This window comes from Acomys minous (assembly GCF_964271855.1).
Source record: "Acomys minous genome assembly, chromosome: 5".
NCBI lineage: Eukaryota > Metazoa > Chordata > Mammalia > Rodentia > Muridae > Acomys > Acomys minous.
Genome location: NC_140494.1, coordinates 103,535,304 through 103,556,313, shown reverse-complemented (window position 1 = coordinate 103,556,313; position 21,010 = coordinate 103,535,304). Strand labels below are relative to the sequence as shown.

Genomic DNA, 21,010 nt, shown 5'->3' with positions numbered 1-21,010 from the left:
TCTGGGCCACTACACCTGGTTTAAGAGGTGTTTTTTCTTCTTCTTCTTCTTCTTCTTCTTCTTCTTCTTCTTCTTCTTCTTCTTCTTCTTCTTCTTCTTCTTCTTCTTTTCTTTCCCACTCCAATCCAGAAGATTCCATTCTTGATATTTTGTTTGTTTCTTTGTTTTGTGTTTATGTAGCCTTAGCTATCCTTGAACTTGCTATATAGACCAAGCTAGCCTTGAGCTCACAGAGATTCACCCGCCTCTGCCTCCTGGAATGAAAGACCTGGTCCCCAACACTGTGTTGTTTGTTTGTTGTTTTTGTTTTTGTTTTGTTTTTTGAGGCAGGGTCTCATTGTGGCCTTGGCTAACCTTGAATTTAGTATGTAATTGAGGTTGACATTTACTTTTTTCCTGCCTCCATTTTCCGAGTGCTGGGTTAATAGCTGTGTATCACCATGGCCAACTCTGGATTCAAATTATTTTTAAAATTCTTACTTTATGGGGCTGGGAAGATGGCTCAGCGGTTAGGAGCACTGGCTGTTCTTCCGGAAGATCCGGGTTCAATTCCCAACACCCACATGGCAGTTCCCAGCTATCTGTAACTTCAGATCCAGAGGAACTGAAATCCTCACACAGACATGCATACAGCCAAAACACTGATGCACATAAAATAATAAATAAATAAATCTTAAAATTTTTTCTTACTTTATTATTTTTAATTATGTGTATGTGCCTGTGAGTGCAGGGCCCAAAGTAGCCAGAGACAACAGAGCTCATCTTAGAGCTGGCTGAGTTACAAGTGGGTCCAGGGAACTGACTTCAGGTCTGCGGGGAGAACAGTGTTCTCTCTTAAGCTCTGAGCCATCTCTCTCTCCAGCCCTGCACTCAACTTCTTAAATGCCAGCTCTTTTCAGTAATTGTGTGTCTGTGGTCAGTAGCCCTCAGTCAACTATGTGTGTTTAGACAAGCTCAGTCCACATACTTGCACAAGCTGTCCCGTTCACCCATAATTCCCTCAGTTGCTTCCCTTGGTTCAAATCCGATCCGTCCTTCAGGACTGCAACCGACTGTCAGCTTAATTTCTATGTCCTCAGGCTCTTTATCTGTAAAATAGGAGTAGATGACCCACGCTTCTTAGGGTTGTGCGGACACACTTGGAGCAGTGCCTGGTGTACAGAGAACTGTTCTCATGTTGGCTTCCTTGATCCTATGCTATGTGCTTTGTTCTTCTCTGTCAGAGGGATCTACACTATACACACAGCGTGATGCGGACACTGCACTCCCATGCTGTGCGTTTCAAGTATAAAGAAGGCAAAAGGAATGGCTCCATGGTTAAGAGCATTTGATGCTTTTCCAGGGGACCTGAGTTCAATTCCCAGAGCCCACACCAGGTGGTTCACAACCACCTCCAACTCTAAGAGATCGGATGTACTTTTCTGCATTAACACAGGCACAAACGCGTGTGCAAACGCACAAATGTAATTTTAAAACACCTTTAAAAGCAAAACAAAATGGTAATGTAGTTTTCATTTACCCTTCACTTACTTTCTCAAATGCTAACGGCTTATAGATGAGCCATGTATCAAAACAGCTAGCATCACTGTGTCACTATTAAATGAATTACAGAATTTATTTGGATTTTCCCAAGTTCCTCACTAATGTTTATTTTCTCTCCTAGGATCCGAGTAAGGACACCACATGGCTTTTAATGTAAGTGACCTTCTAATGTCAGTGATCAGTTCCACCCTTTCCTTAGCCTGGCCGACCAAGGTCATTGTCAAGGCTCCAGCAATGCCTGTTGGATCCTGCCTGCTTCAGAAGCCCTGCATCCCTCTGCCCTAGGGCTTTGAGTGGGAGATGTGGCACTTTGGGTGGGTGGATGGGGGGCGGGGGGCGGGGCGCTGAGAGATGGCTGTCAAATTTATTTCCTGTGGAACTCTTCCCTACTCTTTCTGGTTAGCTACTTTTTTCTTTTGGCCTCTGTTTACTTGTGTCAGGTCCTAATGGTCTTCCCTCCTGCGTCTTCTCACAGCCATCTTTGCATTCCTGCAGCCTCATGGTGATTAGCTACAGGGCCTCATCTACTTTAGGGCAGGGACCCTACCTATTTTGTTCCCTTTTATATCCCTGGTACCTAGAACACACCTCGTACCCACTAAGTACTTAATAAAAACATGTTGTCTTTTCACTTGCATCCTGTGTTCCCTTTCTGCCAATCACGTGCTCTCTCTGGGTCTCATTTTTCTCATCTGCAGACTGAAGAGGCTATTGCGCCCACTGGCTTTCAAATTGTATTTTAAGAGCCCTACACTGTCTTTGGGTCTCATATCCTTGCTTTAATAAGAGCCATATATTTAAAGAACGTGTTGTTTTTTTACACACAGTAAAACACTGGCCTTCCTGAAAAGTATATTTCTCTTAATGGAGTTTGAAGATTTGGATGTTCAAAAAAGTTTGAGACTCCTGATACTTATTGCATTAGATGTTATGATTGCATAAAGGTGTATGATTTCACAAATACATGATGGTTGGTTTAAATCTTTTTTTTTTCTTCAATAGCAAGCCATTGAAGATTTCTGAACAGAGAAGTGCTTATTGGGAGCTGGGCTTTCAGGAGATGAATCTGGCAACCGCTGTGGGTTGGACAGACAGATGATGATTGGTCAATGAAAAAGGAGGGGAGCAGAGAGGGTGGGTTGTCATGGGAGCCAGTAAGAAGAGGAGGGGATTTAGTTGAAGAAGAGGAAGGGGAGAGAGGGCGGTTTGGGGAGGGGAAGGCCACCACCAATATTGATTTTGCAGGTGCAAAGGATCAGAGGGCTCTTGGAAACAGTGGCTGAAACACCCGGGACCTTTGAAAGAATAGTGTTGACCTCCAAGTAGGAGCAGAATCCAGATCCTAATGGGAGAGTGGGGGGAGGGGGGTGGTTTGGGGAAGAGCGAAGGGCGGGGGGGGGGGGGCGGGGCGGGGGAGTAGTAGGTGCCCTGCTTTTTAGAATTTGGTGCGAGGCATAAGCAAGATAGTCAGAAGCTTAGAGAGGTAACCAGACAGGTCAAGGGGCTTGTTTTCTCCTTTTGGTTGGGAAATCAAAAGTATACCAAGCGTCTTAGCATCCCAGGAGGAAGAGCTGGGGGCGGGCTTGGGGCTTGGGGGTTGTAGGTTGGGGGTTGGGGGAGTGGGCTCCAGGCAAAGGGAAGAAGTGAAAGTGAAAATCCTTTATGGATCCACCCCTGGAAATGGGTGGTGGTGGTGAGGTGGGGCCGAGGGTAGAAAACAAAGGTGAGGCAGGTGCTTCTGAGCCTGGGGGAGGAGACAAAGAGGGTGGAGGTGAAGAGAATTTTGGGGACAGAGCACCGGAAGGATAAATAACAGGGTCACTGCAGGCTGGAGTTACCTGCCGAGAGAGGTTGGAAGGCAGCTTCAGGTTTCACAAGTGGGAAGGCTGGAGAGGATGGAAGGAAAGTGTGATCTGCAGTCTCCCAACACTTCAGGGGAAAGGAGTACACGTGATTGGGTATGGCTTTCCCAGGGGATTCAAGACCCCCGGGACCCAGGACGGCTGTTTAAGCAAAGTTGGATTCAATTTGCTCTGGCAAGGTCTACTTAGAGACCCTAGCCGAGTGCTGAGGGAATGAACTCCAGGTCATCTTCCCATTGAGGCTGTTTTTCGTGGAATTTTGTTTTGGCTTGGACACTAGTGGGTCCTCCCTTTCTGGCTCTGGGACTAGACATGCCTCAGTGTGGCAGGCCACTCCAATAACAGGCAGCTGGTCTCTCCTTTCTTACCTAGTCCACCCCTACCCATAGGGGTACAAAAGGTGGCAACTGGTCTGCCAGAGTGGCTCTGAGAAAGGCGCCCTCCTAGGAGATTCTCCAGAGAGGCACTCTCTCAGCTTCCACAGGCCCTTTCAGACAGGCAGCTGTTGGGCTTGGAAAAGGCCCAAAGTCAACATAATAATGACTTCCCCTCCCGGGGCTGTCTCCCAGGCCCCTCTGTGTCATTCAGTAATTAGCTAATAAAGCTTACTTTGATGTGAGAAGGACCTTATGAAATCCCAAGGGTCTCCCCAAACCCCTGAAATCTGATGGCAGGAGAAGATACATTGGAAGTGCTATCTTAAATAAAAGGTTACCCCTTCTGGGGTCCCCAACCCTCAGTGTAAGGTCAGTTGAGGCTGAAGTGTGAGAAGAGGAAGATGAGGGAGGAGGAAGAGGAAGAGGAGGAACACGAGCAAGGTCAGAAAATAGGATCCCATGGAGAAAACATGGCCCAAACCTCTGACCAATCCCAGAGACACCCCACCTGCTATCCGCACCCCCTCCCCTCACCTGACAGGCCAGTATCACCCTAGACTGTGCTCCTGGGGGGAGCTGGAAACCACAGCCCCTAATTACTGTTATCATCACCATGGTAGCTGTGGTGATTACGATGGTACTTCTGTATCCCACAGTGCTTAGCAGCATTTAATTATTGTTATTCCTAGAGAGATCACTGCAGAGCTTCCCCATTGCCATGGCTGCCATTGCTCTTGGGACCGACCAGCTGAAAAAAAAAATGACTGCACCCCACCCTGGCGCCAATGATCCAACATGTCAAAAGGGAACCTCAAGAAATGTTCCAGGGACTTTAATGGCTGGTGGAACTGAAGTCCAAGGGTTTTGTTTGGGGTTTTTCTTGTTGTTTGTTGAGACATGTTTATGTAGGCTGGCAACAAACTTACTTTGTAGTCAAGGGCTACTGGAAGCTTCTGCTTCTCTGCTTCTCTTGTCTTTCCCCCACAAATGCGGAGATCGCAGGTGTGTACCACTGTGTCTGGTCTCTGTGTTGCGAGGGATTGAAGCCAGGGTTTCGCTTCATGCACGTTAGGCAAGCCCTCTACCAACTGAGATACATACACCTTGCCCCCTCTTGAACCATACAATTCTCCAGAAAGAATGAAGTCTGAAAGAAAGTTAGTGCTCTCCTTCCTACCGGTCAAGAGGTCCTCCTAGCGTTCTTGCCACTTTAGTGTTCTGGATCCCAGGGAATTCCAAGCGTGACTGGAGGTGACACGCTTACCTTGGGTGGGGCTTCTTACACTCTACAGTGGTGCTGAGAAGTGGGTTGTGTGAGGGTCTGCGTAGACCAGTGAGCCTGGATCATGAGCACAGGAAGGACTGGACTGAACTTCGGTGGCAGGGACCAAGGGACAAAAGATTTTTGGGAAATCTTTCCCTTTCATGTAGGGGTCACGGAAATTATAAGGGGGTGTGTTCTCAGTCGGGGAGCGGACTTTGCCAGAGCGGTATGAAGTTAAGCAATAGAACTCTTAAGGATAGAGGAGTGTCCAGCCGAGAAGGGCACACTGTGGACACTTGTCCTGGGCATGCTGAGTGGAAGCTGGCCCAAGATTTAGGCCTTTCACGCTTTTTGGCCTCAACTTTTCCCAGGAAGGATGGAGGGGAGCCATATTCCTCTGCCTAGGAGCCCTCGCATCTGTGCAAGGACAGTGTCTGCATGGCAAGCTAGCCCTCTGAAGAAAAAGTCCTTTGCAGGTGCTGCCCCATGTCCACACTGCCTGTCATCTGACTTAATGAGAGACCTTAGTGAGCCATAGACTCTGGCAAGAAGAGCATCCATATCGGGTTTTTATGGCGCGATGCAGGAACGACCAAGGAAGGTTCAGACACTGTATTGCTGGTCTCAAAAAACAGGCAGCTATAAGGAAGGCAATGTGGAGAAATGAAAATAATTTGTGGGTGAAGTTTTTTTATTCTAATTTTATTTAAAACTTTAATATCATTATGAAGTTACTTTAATAATAATTTTATTTTTTTTCTGTATTATGAAAAGCGCTTTTCCTGCAGAAATGAGCTCTGAATTATATTTGGTTTAGGTTAATGTTGGTGCCCTGTACTTCTTGAGCACATGCCTCTGAGAAGAGGTGTTCCAGGAAGGTGGCAAGTGGCCTGGGGTGACAGCCAAAGGGTAGACAGAGCCCATGAAGGCAATTGAGTTTGAAAGGAACTGGGGTCATGTGTTGCTCTGCTGTTTGGGAGATGGCCTAGCCAGGGGATGAGGATGTGACACGGAGTCAAGGCGATTGAAATAGGGTCCTGGATCCGCCATGTGTGAACTGTGAGGCCTACGACAGCAAGAGTGGCCCGCTGTACTGGTTTGCCTAGGGTTGAGGAGGGTGGGGAAGGTCCCAGGGCATGAGACTTCCTTTGGTAAAACTCGGAAGGTCGTGGACAAACTAGGACAGTCATTCATTTCTTAAGGAGCTACGGGACTGCTCGGCATCCTCAGGTCTGAGATGGTGCTGATGACGGGAGAGTCTCCATAAGTGCACTGCAAACTCCATTTTTTCCTACTTGTTGGGGGTGGCGCTCAGTACTGGGGTGGGGGTGGATTTAGGAGGAGGGAACGTTGGGGGTGGAGTGGGGGAACTGCTTCTCTCTGGTTGTAAAACCTCATAGCTCAAAAGTTTGTTTGGATTAACACCATAATTTCTATATAGAGAGTTTATATTAATGGGGACCAAGGATGTAGCTTGGTAGTAGAGACTCGTCTATGACATGAGAGGCCCTAGGTTTAATTCCTAGAACCCAGAAAAGAAAGAGTTACAGCCCATCCAGGACCAAGCTGCTGTGCCCTTTTCCTTGCCAGGAGCAAAGTCTAGTAGATAGGCAGAGATCCTTGAGGAAGTAGGACAATAGGGAAATTAGGAAGCTGTGGTAATGTGTGTGGGGACTTGTTGCCAGTCCAGGAGGTTGGGTAAGGCTGGGAAATGTCCTGCAGAGGTGAGCCAACCCCTCTGAGGCTGAGACTGGTTTAGTCAGGCTTATGAGCCTGGGAGGCAAAGCAGGCTGAGGAAAGGTAGGAAACCCACATAGGCTGGGCGCCTGCTTGGAGATGGGATGGGGTGAGGCGGGGAGGCTGTGAGAGTTCATGGTTACTGGGGCTGAGCAAGAGGAGAGCATGAGGGAGGGGCTGAGGAGATCCATGCCTCACTGTGGGAGTTTCCTGCGGCTCCTCCTGAAGTCTGGAGTGAATTCCAGGACAGCCAGGAGCTGTGGTAAGGCCTGCCCACTCAGCAGCCCCTCACCCCACGATTGCTTTGTCCTGTCATCTCCAGGTTCTTTGAACATGGCAGTGCTGGCTCTGCTTGTCTTGTTCTGAAGGCTTTTAAGCTTTCCCCACCTGCTGCACACCCCTGTAGCTCCTAACCTGGTGCATCAGTCTACGCCTTCCACTGGCAGGGGTCCTGCCATCTTTACAGACAGTGACTCCCAAATGCTGAGTTCTACCCCTCCCAAACATACTGCTGTCACCACATTGTGTCTGTGTGGGCTGGATGGCTCACAACAATAGTGTTCAGAGCCTACCAGGGCTCACTCAGATCAGGCAGCTGGTAGACGAGGGACAATTATACTTATCAGCCCAGCAGTGGGGAAGTGGGTGCACACACACACACACACACACACACACACACACACACACACACGGGCATGTACAGTTATGTTCACATATGTACTGAAACTCAGGCAAGCACATGGAGGCCATCCCTGCTACTTGGGTGAGATGAATAGACATTAAATTACATTAGATTCATCTGTGACATTCCTCTTCCAACGCTGACATACCTATGTTGAAAACACTATTAGTCTCGGTAGATGCTTGTATAATATGTTGGCTTGTGGGCCTTTTCATGTCCTTAAAGATACATCACAGAGGTTAGAAGGATCATCCACATTAATGCCTGGCATGTAGGAGTTTTGTATTGTATTTTAATACAATACCATTATCTACAATTATGTGGAGACATTTTAGTGTGTGTGTGTGCGCACACAGTTTCATCTATTGCCTTTGGAAGCAGGTGCAAATATGAGAACCCCACCCTTCCCCAGAACAGGTGGGTGCACTTCTGTGCACACAAACAAGCGCACCCTCACCTGGCCAGTGCCATCATTTCTTCCTCTTGTCGCATCTATACAGAACCTCATCAGCAACAACAGTCTTAGTAAAAACCAAGGCCTTTCAGGCCTGGAACCTCAATGGGGTCTCGCAGCAACTCTTGGGGGAGGAGGGAGGAGCAGGTATAATTGCTCCACATTTATGGCTGCAGAACCAGAACCGGGGAGGTGAAGCTCCCCATGCAGGAGGCAGTCAGCTGTCACAGGGTGATCTTCTTGGTAGTGAGCTTCCTGTGTATGGTCCTTGGATGCCAGTTTGATGGTTTCCATCCCTCATTATGGAAAGCAGTGACCAGGGCAGCGCCTGGTCTTGATTCCTGGTCAAAACATTTCCCGGAGTCAACCCGGGCCAGCAGCGAAGTGGGAATTGGAGGCTGATAAAGGGAAACCGCCATCATTAGAAATCCCATAAAGTCTCATTTACAACCCCTGTCAGATGAAAGGAGCAATTGAAGGAAAAGCAAATACCGATTTCCTTTAGGACGCCCAGCCTCACACAGCTGATCCCAGAGGCCCCGGAAGGGCATGTGTGTGTGTGTGTGTGTGTGTGTGTGTGTGTGTGTGTGTGTGTGTGTGTGTGCCCACCCTGGGCCTTCCCCAGCTCTGCATACTTTTTTGTCCTTCTGTCCAGGCTGTCTGTGAGTCCCCAGGCTCTCTGGTTCAGGGGAAGAGAGGAGGAAAGGACAAAGAAGGGATGTCCCTTCCCTCAGAGCCCTCTCTTGTGCCACACTTATTTTGGCTAAAATGAAGAACAAATTGCAAGCCCCCAAATACCCGTTTGCCATGTTCTCTGGGGCCAGGCTCTTAGTCCCATCAAAAGGGTCTATGAGGGCAGCTCTCTTTCAAAGTTGGTGACCAGTAGGGAGGTTGGCCTGATGATGGGGCAGGGAGAGTGATTTGTCACTGCCGTTTCACTCTGCATGGTCATCACTGTGGACCTCAGTTTCTGCAAAATGGCACCTTGAGGGACAGATGAGATGAGGTGTGTAGAGCCTGGACGGGTGCCTGACACATTGCTGAACCCCCTCAGTGCCAGTCCCTGCCCTCTGTGTTGCCAGCTTCCTGGTGAATGCCACCACTGACAAGGCTGGGAGGTGGCCTGGTGAGAAGCATATCACCAGCCTCCTGGGTGTGCCTGGTGGGGTTAGGAAGGAGGGGCAGGGAGGAGACATCTGTTTGACACTCTTGTCAGCACCCGTTACCTGGTGTGTATTTTCCCAGGAGCTGATTACATTACAGCATGTGTTGATAAACATTTGGAGTCGGAGCAGAGGGAAGTGAGCAGAATGCTAAGTGGATGGTGGCATGGTCAGGAGACACGGAGAAAGGGCTGACTTGAGAAAGCTATGGGGGATGCAGAGCACCCCTTCTAGAGGCTTCTTAACTTGGCTGGCCCCGATCTCCTGATTTTTCCCCTCCTTCCAATGGTCTGGCCCTCAGGAGCAAGCTATTTAGTCTTGGCCCAGAATCACACAGCACCTACAGCAGAGGAGGTGGGGGGCCTCAAACTTCTCTGTAGTGGCCCTAACATCCACTCCACAGTGGAGTAAAGGCCAACAAAGAAGGATGCACATGGAGTCAGAATCTGCATTTCTTGGTCCAGTTTACTGAGGAAGAGAGCCGCCTCAATCTAGACGGTGTTCTGGATGTCAGAGCATCCTTTCTCATCTCTGCCTTGACCTAAGAGGGGCATGGCTGATTCTCTTCCTGATGCAGACTCCCTTCCTTCCAACCATGGCTGGGACTGGAGCAGGCAGCCTAGGATGAACATGGGGGGCATCTCCCTGGAGATGAGTGCTGAGGGCTTTCTCCCACAACACTTGAGTTCCAAGGCACGGACTGTGTGCAAGGTCACAGAGCTTAGGGCTTAGCTCAGGGCAGATGGGACGGGACAACCCGTTGGAGTTTAGAAATGTGTCATTCCTCTCTGAGTCTGAATTCCCAGCTCTCCCTACACAACGTGGGGTGGTCATTTCTACTACGCAGCTCTAGTCTCTGAGGTTGTGACCTTCTTGAGGACAAAGGCTTTTAGATCTTCAAGGAAGTGTAACTGACTCCCTGTCCAATTTAGTGGACATGTGCAAACGTAGGACTGAATGAGTGACTTGGTGAATCTAGCTTCCTATGTACCTCTCATCTTTTCCCAAGTGCTCCAAAGGCTTCCTCAAGCTGCTGGGCCTGCCCCAAGTTGGGCGAGCGCAGTGGGGCCAGCGCCATCTAGCGGATATGGGGCACAGGGACTGCACGTCCGGTCTTTCCCGGTGTATGGGTCCCGGGACTGCCCACCACTATGGGAACGGCGCAGTGCGGGGAGACTTTGGCCACTGCCTGTGCTAGCCTCGTGTTCTTTGCTTTCAGAGAGTGTGTAGATGGTCCTGGAGAGAACTCTATCGAAGTTGAGGAGGGTATCTCTAGGGCAGAAGGCCCAGATCTCCCCCAGAGTCCCAGCGACAGCCCGTACCCCTCCCCCAACACTGCATGTTCTAGCTCCCCTCCCCTCTGTGCCACAAAGAGGCCATTGATTGGCAAGAGTAGCCGAGCTTGTGGTAGGAAAGCTGAGGGGACAGGCGCGTGCGCGCGCGCGCGCGCGCACACACACACACACACACACACGAATACGAACACACACACACACACACACACACACACACACACACACACACACACACACACACACACACACACACACAGAGTGCCTCTTTGCAGCCTCATCACTCTTGCGGGAGGACTGAAAGACCGAGTGGGGACGGTCCTCGCTCTCCACCCTCCATGCCTCATTCGCGTCATCAGAGACATCCTCAGCACTAAACCTCCATTTGGGCCAGCTAGCCACCCCCATCCCACCCCTCCCGCGCCGGCTCTCTGCTCCCTGCAAAGCTCCTCCGCCTCACTTAGGGGCCCTTTTTAATACCAGGCAAGCCGATACTGTTAGGAAACAGGAACTGCTATGCAGCTGCTGCAAAGACAAATACGTTGCAGCAAAGTATGTTGGCTGCTGTGGCTCACCTGGCCCTCCCCAGAGAGTCCCGTAAGGCTGTGTACAGGAGGAAGTCTTGAGGCTGGGCGAGGTGGGGGAGGGAAGAGGAAAGGAGGAGGAGAGCTGGGATAGGAGTCCTCCATGCCTCTTCTACCTCTTTAATTGGAAAATTGCCACAGCCTAAGGATGGCAGTGTGTGTGTGTGTGTGTGTGTGTGTGTGTGTGTGTGTGTATGTGTGTGTGTGTCTGGTTCCTTATAAGTAAAGTACAAAAGTACCAAAAGAGCTGTCCTGGTTATTGGTCCCTGCCCCCACTGCCTCTAGCTGGGCATCTGGGGGTGGGGGGCAGGCAGCTGGTAAGGGTAAGAAAGAGCTATGGGAGTGGTAGGGAACAGGCTTCTGGGCATGGCCCCTTCGTCCCTCCCTCCACTCCTGCTGGCCACCTGCCACTGGTGTGTACACAGGAGGTGGCTGGGGGTGCTGAAGGACATAGTTTATAATGTATCTTCCTGTTACCCACAGCCAGTGTGGAGGGCGTGCCCCAATTCATGAGCAAAGCTTCCCGAACGTGGGTGCTGAGAATGAGAAGTTTCCCGCATATTCACAGACTTTCAGGATTGGAAAGGATGTCTCACACACACACACACACACACACCACACACACACACACACACACACACACCACACACACACACCATACACACACACCATATGCACACACACCACACACACACACACACACACCATATACACCCCCCCACCCCCATACACACATATATACACACACGCACACCATTCTCTCTCTCTCTCTCTCTCTCTCTCTCTCTCTCTCTCTCTCTCTCTCTCTCTCTCTTTTCTCTATCATCCCTGGTGATCAGGAGCTCACTTCTTTCCCAGAAGGCCTATCCTGCTACAGGTTTGAATGCTGAATTGGAAACTGCCAGGCTACCTGACCAAGAACTTCCCATTTGCAAGAAAATGGATCACAGGACCACAGAAGCAAAGGCTAAGGAACAGTACTTGGAGTGAGTGACAGGGAGAAGTTACTGAGGCCTGCTACTACTCTGGTGCTCTAGGAACCTAGAGTCACTCCTGTGATGGCCATCAGGTTATTGAAGAGGAAACTGAGGCCCGGAGAAGTGAAAGCACTTACCTGAAGGCTGAGAGCCAGGAAGTAGCTATGCTTTAACTCAAAGCCAGGAAGTGTGGCTCTGTCTGAGTTTAATCAGTCATACACACACACACACACACACACACACCAGTGCTGTGGACTGAGACAGGCAGGACATGCATGTTCAGTAAGCAGGCACACACATGTATGTTTATATTCAACACTGTTTGCAAGAAGCAGAGCTTAGTGGGCTCCTGGGAACCCTAGATAAGAAACTAAGGCTTCAGGAATTGCTTAACCCCCTCCCCCCTTTCACCTTCTCTTCCTTTTTCCTTTGCCCTTGTTCAGGGATGAACTCAAAGTTTCATGCATGGGAGATAAATGCTGTCCGTCCTGGGGGCACCTCCCTCCTCCCCCCCACCACAGACTGCTCTCCTTTTCACCTCTCTCTATCCACCTCCGTCTTTGTCATCTTCATAGTCTCCCTCTGTAGCATAAGCTAGCCTGGAACTCATTATGTAGCCCAGGTTGACTTTAAACTCATGACCGTCTTTCTGTCTCTGCTGGGATGACAGGCATTGCACCGCCATGCCTAGCTAAATTGAAAATCTTCTTTTCAGCGTGAGGTTCTCCCAATCGCAGTGACTCTACCTGCGAGTTGCCTGGCCAAGCGAGATGCACTGGTCTACCCAGACATTACGCGCGTCCTCACCGAGGTGCGGCAGCATGACTGTGGTTGGGAGATGGGAAATAAATAGGGGCTCTGTATTTATGTTCCATGCCAGCCACAAGTTGGGCTGTGCATGGTTCAGGGAGCTTTATGTTCAATTTTATGTCTAGACAGAGTTTGGGATGAGGTTATCACTTCTCCTCTAATTGGTGCAGGAAGGCTTCCCCAGGCGCTGCTTTCGGGAGCTCTCCTGCTGTCTTGGCTTTGCCATCTGTCCCCAAGAGTCAGACTTGGATAGAGAGGGACAACAGAATGAACAATGAAATTGTAGTCAAGGTCTCTAATCCCCACCCCCACCCCCATCCTTAGTTTTGTCACCAGAATGCCACATGACCTTGGATAAATGATGATGTCTTTGGAAGGGGTCAGCTGGCTCTTTTAGTGGGTATGTCTCCTGAGGTCTGCCAAATGGGGTTACTGTGTGCAGATAGGCAGGCTGTATACTGTGCACACATACCCGGCCTAGGAGCAGACAGGCAAAAGGAGCTCCTTTTCTAATTTATGGAAAGGTGCCATACGGACAGGAAGTGACCCTGGGGAAGCCTCTTTTAGCTTGGCCCCCTGCAGGTGGAAGTGGAGTTGGGGCGCCAAAGAGAGCTTATTAGAAGGTAGGACATGAGTCGGGGTTAGAGCGAGGGTAGTGGGAATATGTTAGCTTGGAGCTGAACTTTAGAAGTAAGGACACTTGGGATTAGAGAGGCCACCTAAGCCACTAGCAGATCCCACATGGGGGTCAGCATGCCCCAGAGAGCAGTGGTTTCCCACTCCACGGCCTAGCTCACCCCTGCTCTGTTCTCACAATAGCCGCTCTAGGAAGAATGGGTCCCCTTGAGCTCTCTGCTGGAGGAACCCCGGGGTTTCTAGAACTCCTCTTCAATGGACATTCCCTTCCCTAACCTCTGGATTTGGGGCCTGTATTGATTCCTATTCTCCTTCCTGTGAGAAAAATGCCATACAAAAGCACTTTAGGAAGGAAGGTTTGTTTGGGCTGACAGTTGACGGTGCAGCCCGTCATGGGGGCAGTGCATAACGGCAGGAGCTGGCCATATGGAGTCCACAGTCAAACAGAAATGAGTGCTGGTGCCCATCATGCTCCTTGCCTTTGCGCTTGTATTCAGTCTGGGACTCCAGCACACTGGATGCTGCTACCTACGCTCAGGGTGGGTCCTCTAGCCTCAGGAAAACCTCCCCAGAAAAGCCCTCACAGACACTCCCAGATGTTTCCTAGGTTGTTTTAAACCTAGTTAAGATTAACCATTGCAAACCCGCCCCTTGTCAAATTGATACTCAAGTACATCATTTTAAAATCATAGCATACCAGCCCTGGTCCCCAAAGCTTTATGGGAATCTCGTAATAAATTGTTCAAAGTATCCTCTGAGACTCAAGGCAATCTTTTAACTGTGAGCTCCTGTTTTTTTTTTTTAAGGAAATATACTTCCATTACACAATGACACAGAATCAACACTCCTATTGCAAAAAAAAAAAGAGTCAAAAATATACAAAGGAAAGATTGGACCAAAGCAAGACTGAAATCCAGCAGTGCAAACCCCAAACCCAGCAGATACACAGCATCTGAGATTATGGTGGCATCACCTGGGCTCCAGTGCCTGCATGCAACCCTGCGTGTTTAATTCCGCACCTGGGTCACACATTGCTACTCTCAGCTTGGTTCCACCCAGTTCCTATAGCTTCCCTCAGCAGATGTCCTATACTTGGAATTCCCCAAATCTTGGCATCTTCACTGCAGCCCAAGGTTCATCCCTGTAGCCTCATGCAATCACTCTCGGGCTTCCTTGCTAGGGAATCCAACCCTGCTATGTATTTGCGTGGCCTCAGCAGCTTTCCGGAACCTTGGTGCAAATCCTTCACGATCCTGTAACCCTTGTATTTTATGTGCCTCCAAAACCACCACCACGTGGATGCTGTTGCCAAATTCTACTGATGTATTAGGATTCCCTTTTACCATAGCTGTGACAGGAAAAGCTGAGGAAGCTGGCCATGTAGCATCCCCAGCCGGGAAGCAAAGAGATGAAGGCTGATGCTCAGCTTTTCCTGTTTTTTTGTTTGTTTGTTTTTTATTTTAAATTAAGTACCAGACTCAGCTCATGAGGTAGCACCATCTACACTCTTTCTGGGTAGATCTTGCCTCCTCAGTTAATTTCCCTGGAAACAATCTCACAGACATACCCGGAAGTGCGTCTTCTAGGCTATTTCAAATTCATCCCCAGCTGGGCAGTCATGAACGCCTTCAATTCTAGCACCTGGGAGGCAGAGGCAGAGGCAGGTGGATCTCTGGGAGTTTGAGGCTAGTTTGGTCTACAAAGTGAGTTCCAAGACAGCCAGAGCTACATAGTGAGACTCTCTCAAAACAAACCAAAACCAAAACCAACCAGATAAAAAATTCAGTGCCTCTGGGGATCCTGCACTGAACAAGTAGCCACGGGCCCTACCAGCAGCGAGCTCATATCACCCAGGGCCAGCGTGCCAGGGGGCCACAGAAGGCTATGAGCACTAAAGCATTCTGCTATCTACACTGGGCCCAGCCTCGTTATATAAGAAACCTCTTGTCTTAGAACCAAGGACTATGCAAGGCTACCAAGTAGAAGATCCACAGGGGACAGCTGTCTGCATCGCTCTCCTCTCTAGGGAAGTTGTGAAGTTACTGAGGGAAAAGAAGGCTGCAATGTAAAGCTTCTGCTGAGGGGAAAAGTGAGACCAGTGGGAGGTCCTGGGGGAAGCCTCCCTCTTATTGGTTAGAGTAGGAACTGAGGAGGGAGTACTGAGCAAGTGTATTCTGTGGGCAGGGTAACCCATAATCCATTAGCCAGGCTGAGCTTCTGGGGGCCATCTCCTCTCCTTCCACAGTCCTGCCTTCTGCTCACAGAAGGACGGAAGATTAATTAGTCCTTCCCGCTTACTCGGGTCTTCAAGGTAAGTCCTAGATTATCTGGGGACCAGGGAAGTCCTTCTGTCTAGCTCCGAGTCCTTCCTATGGCATGTCTTGTTCATTCGCACACTGTGCAGTGAGTTCAGGGTTTGATGCCAAATCATACCTAGGGCCAAGCCTTCTCAGCCACCCTGTGTCCCTGCCAGTACCATTGTCAGGGGTGGGATGGGGTACAATTAAGCTCCAGCTGTCATCTCTGCAGGGGCAACTATAGGAACATCTTTGTGTCTGTGCTAGGTGGGCCCACCCCTCTCTCCCGGGTGCCCACAACTCCTGTTCTTTAAAAGAAAGGGACTTCAGGGATGCCCTGGCTTATCATCTGTCTTATATTTACAAAGTGGCTGTGCCAAGTGACACTTTGCTTCAAGGCTGTCCCTACCCACTGGCAGTATTACACTCAGCTTCATCTCTCCAGTAGAGCGAGATACAGGTTCTGAGCAGTTCACATAGGAAGCAACTATGCATCCTCCATCCTGACCAACCATAAAGATAATGAAAGTGACAGAGCTACATAGTGAGATGATGTCTGCTGGGCTCTTGCTGTGTGCCAGACACTCCCAAAGTGCTCAGCATGTGTTTCCTATTGATGCTATTAAAAATGGTGCAAACTCTGGGGGCTTATAGCAACATCCAGTTCCTATCTTACAATACTGTTCAGGGTTAGAAGTCTAATGCAAGATTTTCGTGGATAAAAGTTAACATGTAGCACCTCTTTCTGGGCTCCAGAGTCTAGGCTTGGTTCTGCTCAAGGGAGGCAAGAGTGGGGTGTCCTGTTTCCCAGGGGACGCTGCTATATCAGCCCCAGTGCCCAGGCTGGGTCAGCTCTGGGCTAACAGGAATGGCTTACTGTTTCTGGCCATCTATCATGACAAAGACTGGGCCCTGGGTAAGCTTGGGACCTGCAAATCACAGAAATTATGGCCAATTAAAGGGGGAAGCGGCAGCCCTGGTGGAGCTTAGGGCCACAGAGGCAACTCTGGAGCTTAATGGATGCTCCTTGCCATTTTGTGGTCCAACTGGGAGGTAGAAACATGCCATCTCAGCACAAGGCCATGTTCGGATGCTCTGTGTGAGATGGGGGGTGGGTATCCTTTGGACAGAATCCACAGTTTCCACCTGCTGCCTCTCTCGAACATCCATAGGGACCGCTAATGCCAGCATTCATCCCACGGAGCTTCTTCTTAGCCTCCTGCCACAGGCTACTTTCCCTCCACACAGGCTCTGTCCTTCACACAGACCTCTGGAGGGTTGAGCCTGGGGACCTGGAGGAGGGAGGGAGCCCATGTCAACCACCTTGGGTCTGTGGCCCAGTCAGCTTACCTCTGCGGCTGCCTCCCTTGGTGTGTCTATCCCCACACCAGCTGGAGGGCTCTTTTTGCTTCCCTGTGGAGATGACTTTGGGACAAATGAGTCATGCAGTTTCATATTCCCAGGAAAAAGGAGGGATGCAGACCCTTTGCTTTTGTGTGGCTGTGGCCAGATAGTGCCAGAGGCTTAAAAAAAATCTGAGTTAATCCTCCAAGCCCTCTACAACTCTCACTCTTGTCCCCTAATGCTCTGGCCTTTCATTAGACCCTCCCTGTTCTCTGTGGAGGGAAACTGAGCTGAGGCTATGCAATGGGGTGAGGGTGGGGTAGAAGGCTCTGAAAAGATCCCTTGAAGGGGCAGGACTGATGGGAAGTGGGCAGCTGCTGTGGGATGAAGTTGAGCCACCTTCTCTGTGTCGAGGTAGATACTGAGAGGGGCACCATGCTCTCTCTGCCCTGGGTTCTGCATTTCTGGGTCAAAGCATGGTGCTGAGTTGAGGTTAGCTTCTGAGCAAATAAACCCATATAAGGTAGTAAGAAGGAGTTTCGGTGTTTGGGCAGCATCTGTCAGAAGCCTCTTTTCATCACCAAGGACAGAGGAGCCCGGAATTCTGGCCAAGCTGGTGGATGATGGAGCTGGGCAAGGCGGTACCCCAGCCATTATCAGCCTGGGAGAAGTGGAGGGAAAGAGAAGGGGTCAAGTCCAAGGGAAAGCAAGGTCCCTGGATTCTTGGAGATACCTTGTAGGGGCAGATTGTGGTTGGACAGGCTGGCCCCGTATCACTGCCCCACCCTCTCCTGGACTTATCCTTTCTCCTTCTGAGACTGTGGTCTAGGCTTGCTAAGTGGCTCCCAGTTCTTCCAGTCTGATTTTGAGCAAGAAGACACATCTTGTTGACCTTGGGTATGTGGCTCAATCTTTCTGTGTATCAGAAAGAGCACTTGTTTCGTGGGTGATGAGGGAGATTAAATAAGTTAAGAATGTACAGCTGTAGAAAGGGAAGTGCTATATAAGTATTAGCTATAATAATAGTTATTACTCATACTATTTAAAAGAGCATATTATCAGGCCAGGGAGATAGCTCAATGGGTAAAGGCTCTTTGCCATGCAAGCTTGACAACCTGAGTTCAACCCCTGGATCTCATGGTGGAGGAAGAGACACACATGCTGTGGTATGTGTATGCACACACAAATTAAATTTGAAAAGAGAAGAAAAGAAAAAATTACATTATGTTGGCTTAAGATTGCAAAGTCTTGGGAAGGTAGATAGGAGAATGAAAATGATCAAAATACATTATGTATGCATACAAAATTGTCAAAAAATACATTTTAAACATTTTTTGAAAAGGAAGAAGACTGCAGGGTGATTTCAAGACAAGCAGAGTTTCCTGTCTCCTCTGTGACCTTGGTAAAGTGATTTCTCTCTTCTGAGTCCATTTTTTTCCCCTTTGGTGAAGAGGAGAGAAATGCTAACACACCTTGCAGGACACCGATCCGCGCCTACCCCCCTCTCCCCCGTGGGGCATTAGCCTGGGACAGTGGGCAGTGAACTGCTGTGACCCACAAGGAGGCCAGTTGGCGCGAGATGTCCTCAGGAAGAAGATCTGCTTACCACAGGACAATGGGAAGTCTGGGAGCAGGAAGCCTGGTGCTGCCACGCCCCACCGCCAACTCTGCTGCCCTGGGATTCTGAAGCTAAGCGGCAGCAGCTGAGGCAAGCGAGAGGGTCTCAGTTCATCAATTGCATGTATCTTGGCTAGACCAGCTTTGTCCAGCTCATGTGCCTTCTGATGCTGATGTGCACACAGATGGATGTACAGACTCAGTGGGGGATCTGGGAGACCTGGCCCTTCCAGAGAGCCTGACCCGACCTTCCAGGCTCATTCGGTTTCATTCGAAAGGCCTCCTCAGCATGCTCGATTCTTTATCTTCATAGTGATTTGTTAAATATGTAGTTTTTACATGATTATTGAAAGATTGGGTTGGGATGGTGGTCCGTGGTAAGGTGCTTCCCTGCCATGTTGCAGGCCCTGGGTTTCTTTTCCAACATTGCACCTATGGTGGGCGATGCCCCTGGCAGATGAGCCCAACACTTTTTTTTTTGGTAGCTGAACAAATAATAATAATAATAATAATAATAATAATAATAATAATAATAATAATCACAGCTAGTGCTTACTTAACTTCTACTATGTGTCATCTGTTATTCTAAGCACCTCATAGGTCTCTATCAAATTAAACCTTGTAATACACCACAATGTGTGGTAGTTTATGCCTATAATCCCTTGGGAGGCCGAGGCAGGAGGATTGCTGCCTACTTGATGCTAGTCTGGGCTACATAGTGAGTCCTAGGCCTCATCACTAGTGGCTTATGCACCTATTCCTCTCTCAGAAACCTCCCATGCAGGGTGTGACGAACATAAGAAGGACCATGACCTCTGCTGTCCGCACAGCATTTCTTCTTCTCTTTTCCGGGACTCTTGCTCAAGGGAAGGGCAAGTCCCAGCATAGACCTGCTTTCCTTAGCATGGTTGGTCCCATGGGTCACAGCTGAGGTGAGGAGCAAGGTAGAGGCAGGAAATGGAGGGGCTCTGACTTGGGCCAGAGCAGAACTGATCAACACTCCTAAGATGGCCAGGACTATATCTTCCCTGACCCATTCTTTCCCACATCCAGGGCTCCATGTTACCTCCAAGCCAAAGGGAGCCGACCATGGAAGCTCACTGCTGTGACTCTTCTCTGGCTTAAGGCTGAACCCTATGACTGCCTGCCAAGGCGAGGCTGCAACCTGTTATGCTGATTTCTGTACCATTATCAGTACACATGCCTCTCCAGGAACCTTAGTCTTCATTTACAACTGGGGGAGGTGGGGCCTAGAACATAAGACTCCAGTTTCAGGCAGGAGGTGTGACTTGGGAAGTCCCTGAGAATTCTAACCAATTTACTCCTGGGAGAATGGATTAGAGGCCAAAAAGGAAGTGTTTGCTTTGTAGTTGGTGCAATGCCAGGGGCTTCACATTCTTTATCTTATTATAGAAGGAGGAGGAGAAGGAGGAGGAGGAAGAAAAGGAGGAGGAGGAGGAAGAGGAGGAGGAGGAAGAGAAGGAAGAGGAGAAAAAGGAGGAGAAGAAGGAGGAGGAAGAGAAGGAGGAGGAGGAGAAAAGAAAAAGAAAGAGGGGCCTGCGTAGGCCTACGTATGCTGTACAAGAACACAAGGCTTCAGAGGCAAACCCTGACATCAAGGCTGTGACTCAGTGTCTTTGCTTATTAGGTCCACTATTTGAATTCAGTCACATGAGGTGGGTGGGATGGGAACAGAAGAGGCATTTGGTGGTTACTGTACTGGCTGGGATGCCATTGCTGCCCCCAGAACAGAGAGATTTGTCCTAGACTTGGAGACTGTCCTAGAGTTAGCCCCAAGGGAGGAAGAAGTAGAGGGCAGAGGAGCCCCTGGGATTGACAGACTCTCAGTAGTAGCTGATGGGGGGCTGTGAGCAAAGAGCTCAGAGAAGGGGATTCTGTCTGGAAGTACCTGATTCCCCCAAAGTGTGAGAGTACACTCTAGGCTGCTGACGGCAGGGACAACCACAGGTTCCTGTGGTCCACAAGCACAGGCATGCTCTGCCCTCTTCTGTCACAGCCTGCTGTCACAGACAAACAAGTCTGCTCTCGACTCACTCTGACAGCAGTTCAACTCTTGGCTCTCACTCTGGCTTTCCTGTTCCTGGTACCACCTACACACAGCTTGTGTGCATGTGTATGTGTGTGTGTGTGTATGTGTGTGTGTGTGCATGTGCGTGTGCATGTACGTGTGTGCATGTGTATGTATGCCCATGTGTGTGTATGTACATATGTGTGAACACATGTTTGTGTATGTGCACACCTAGTTTGTGTGTTTTCCTTGGCCTGCAGCAATCTCTGCTAGCCTTTCTTGGGTTTGCACAAACACTTTCATTTTCATATAATTTCTCACACACACACACACACACACACAC

At 49.5% G+C, this 21,010-nt stretch overlaps 1 long non-coding RNA gene across 1 annotated transcript; it reads left to right on the top strand.

Annotated features, from left to right (window-relative positions):
- Window positions 1–1,602: 1,602 nt before the first annotated feature.
- On the top strand, window positions 1,603–19,790 carry LOC311597663. Its single transcript, XR_014779311.1, has 3 exons — window positions 1,603–1,695; window positions 18,364–18,729; window positions 19,692–19,790. It is a non-coding gene; the product is annotated as an uncharacterized lncRNA (long non-coding RNA).
- Window positions 19,791–21,010: the final 1,220 nt, after the last annotated feature.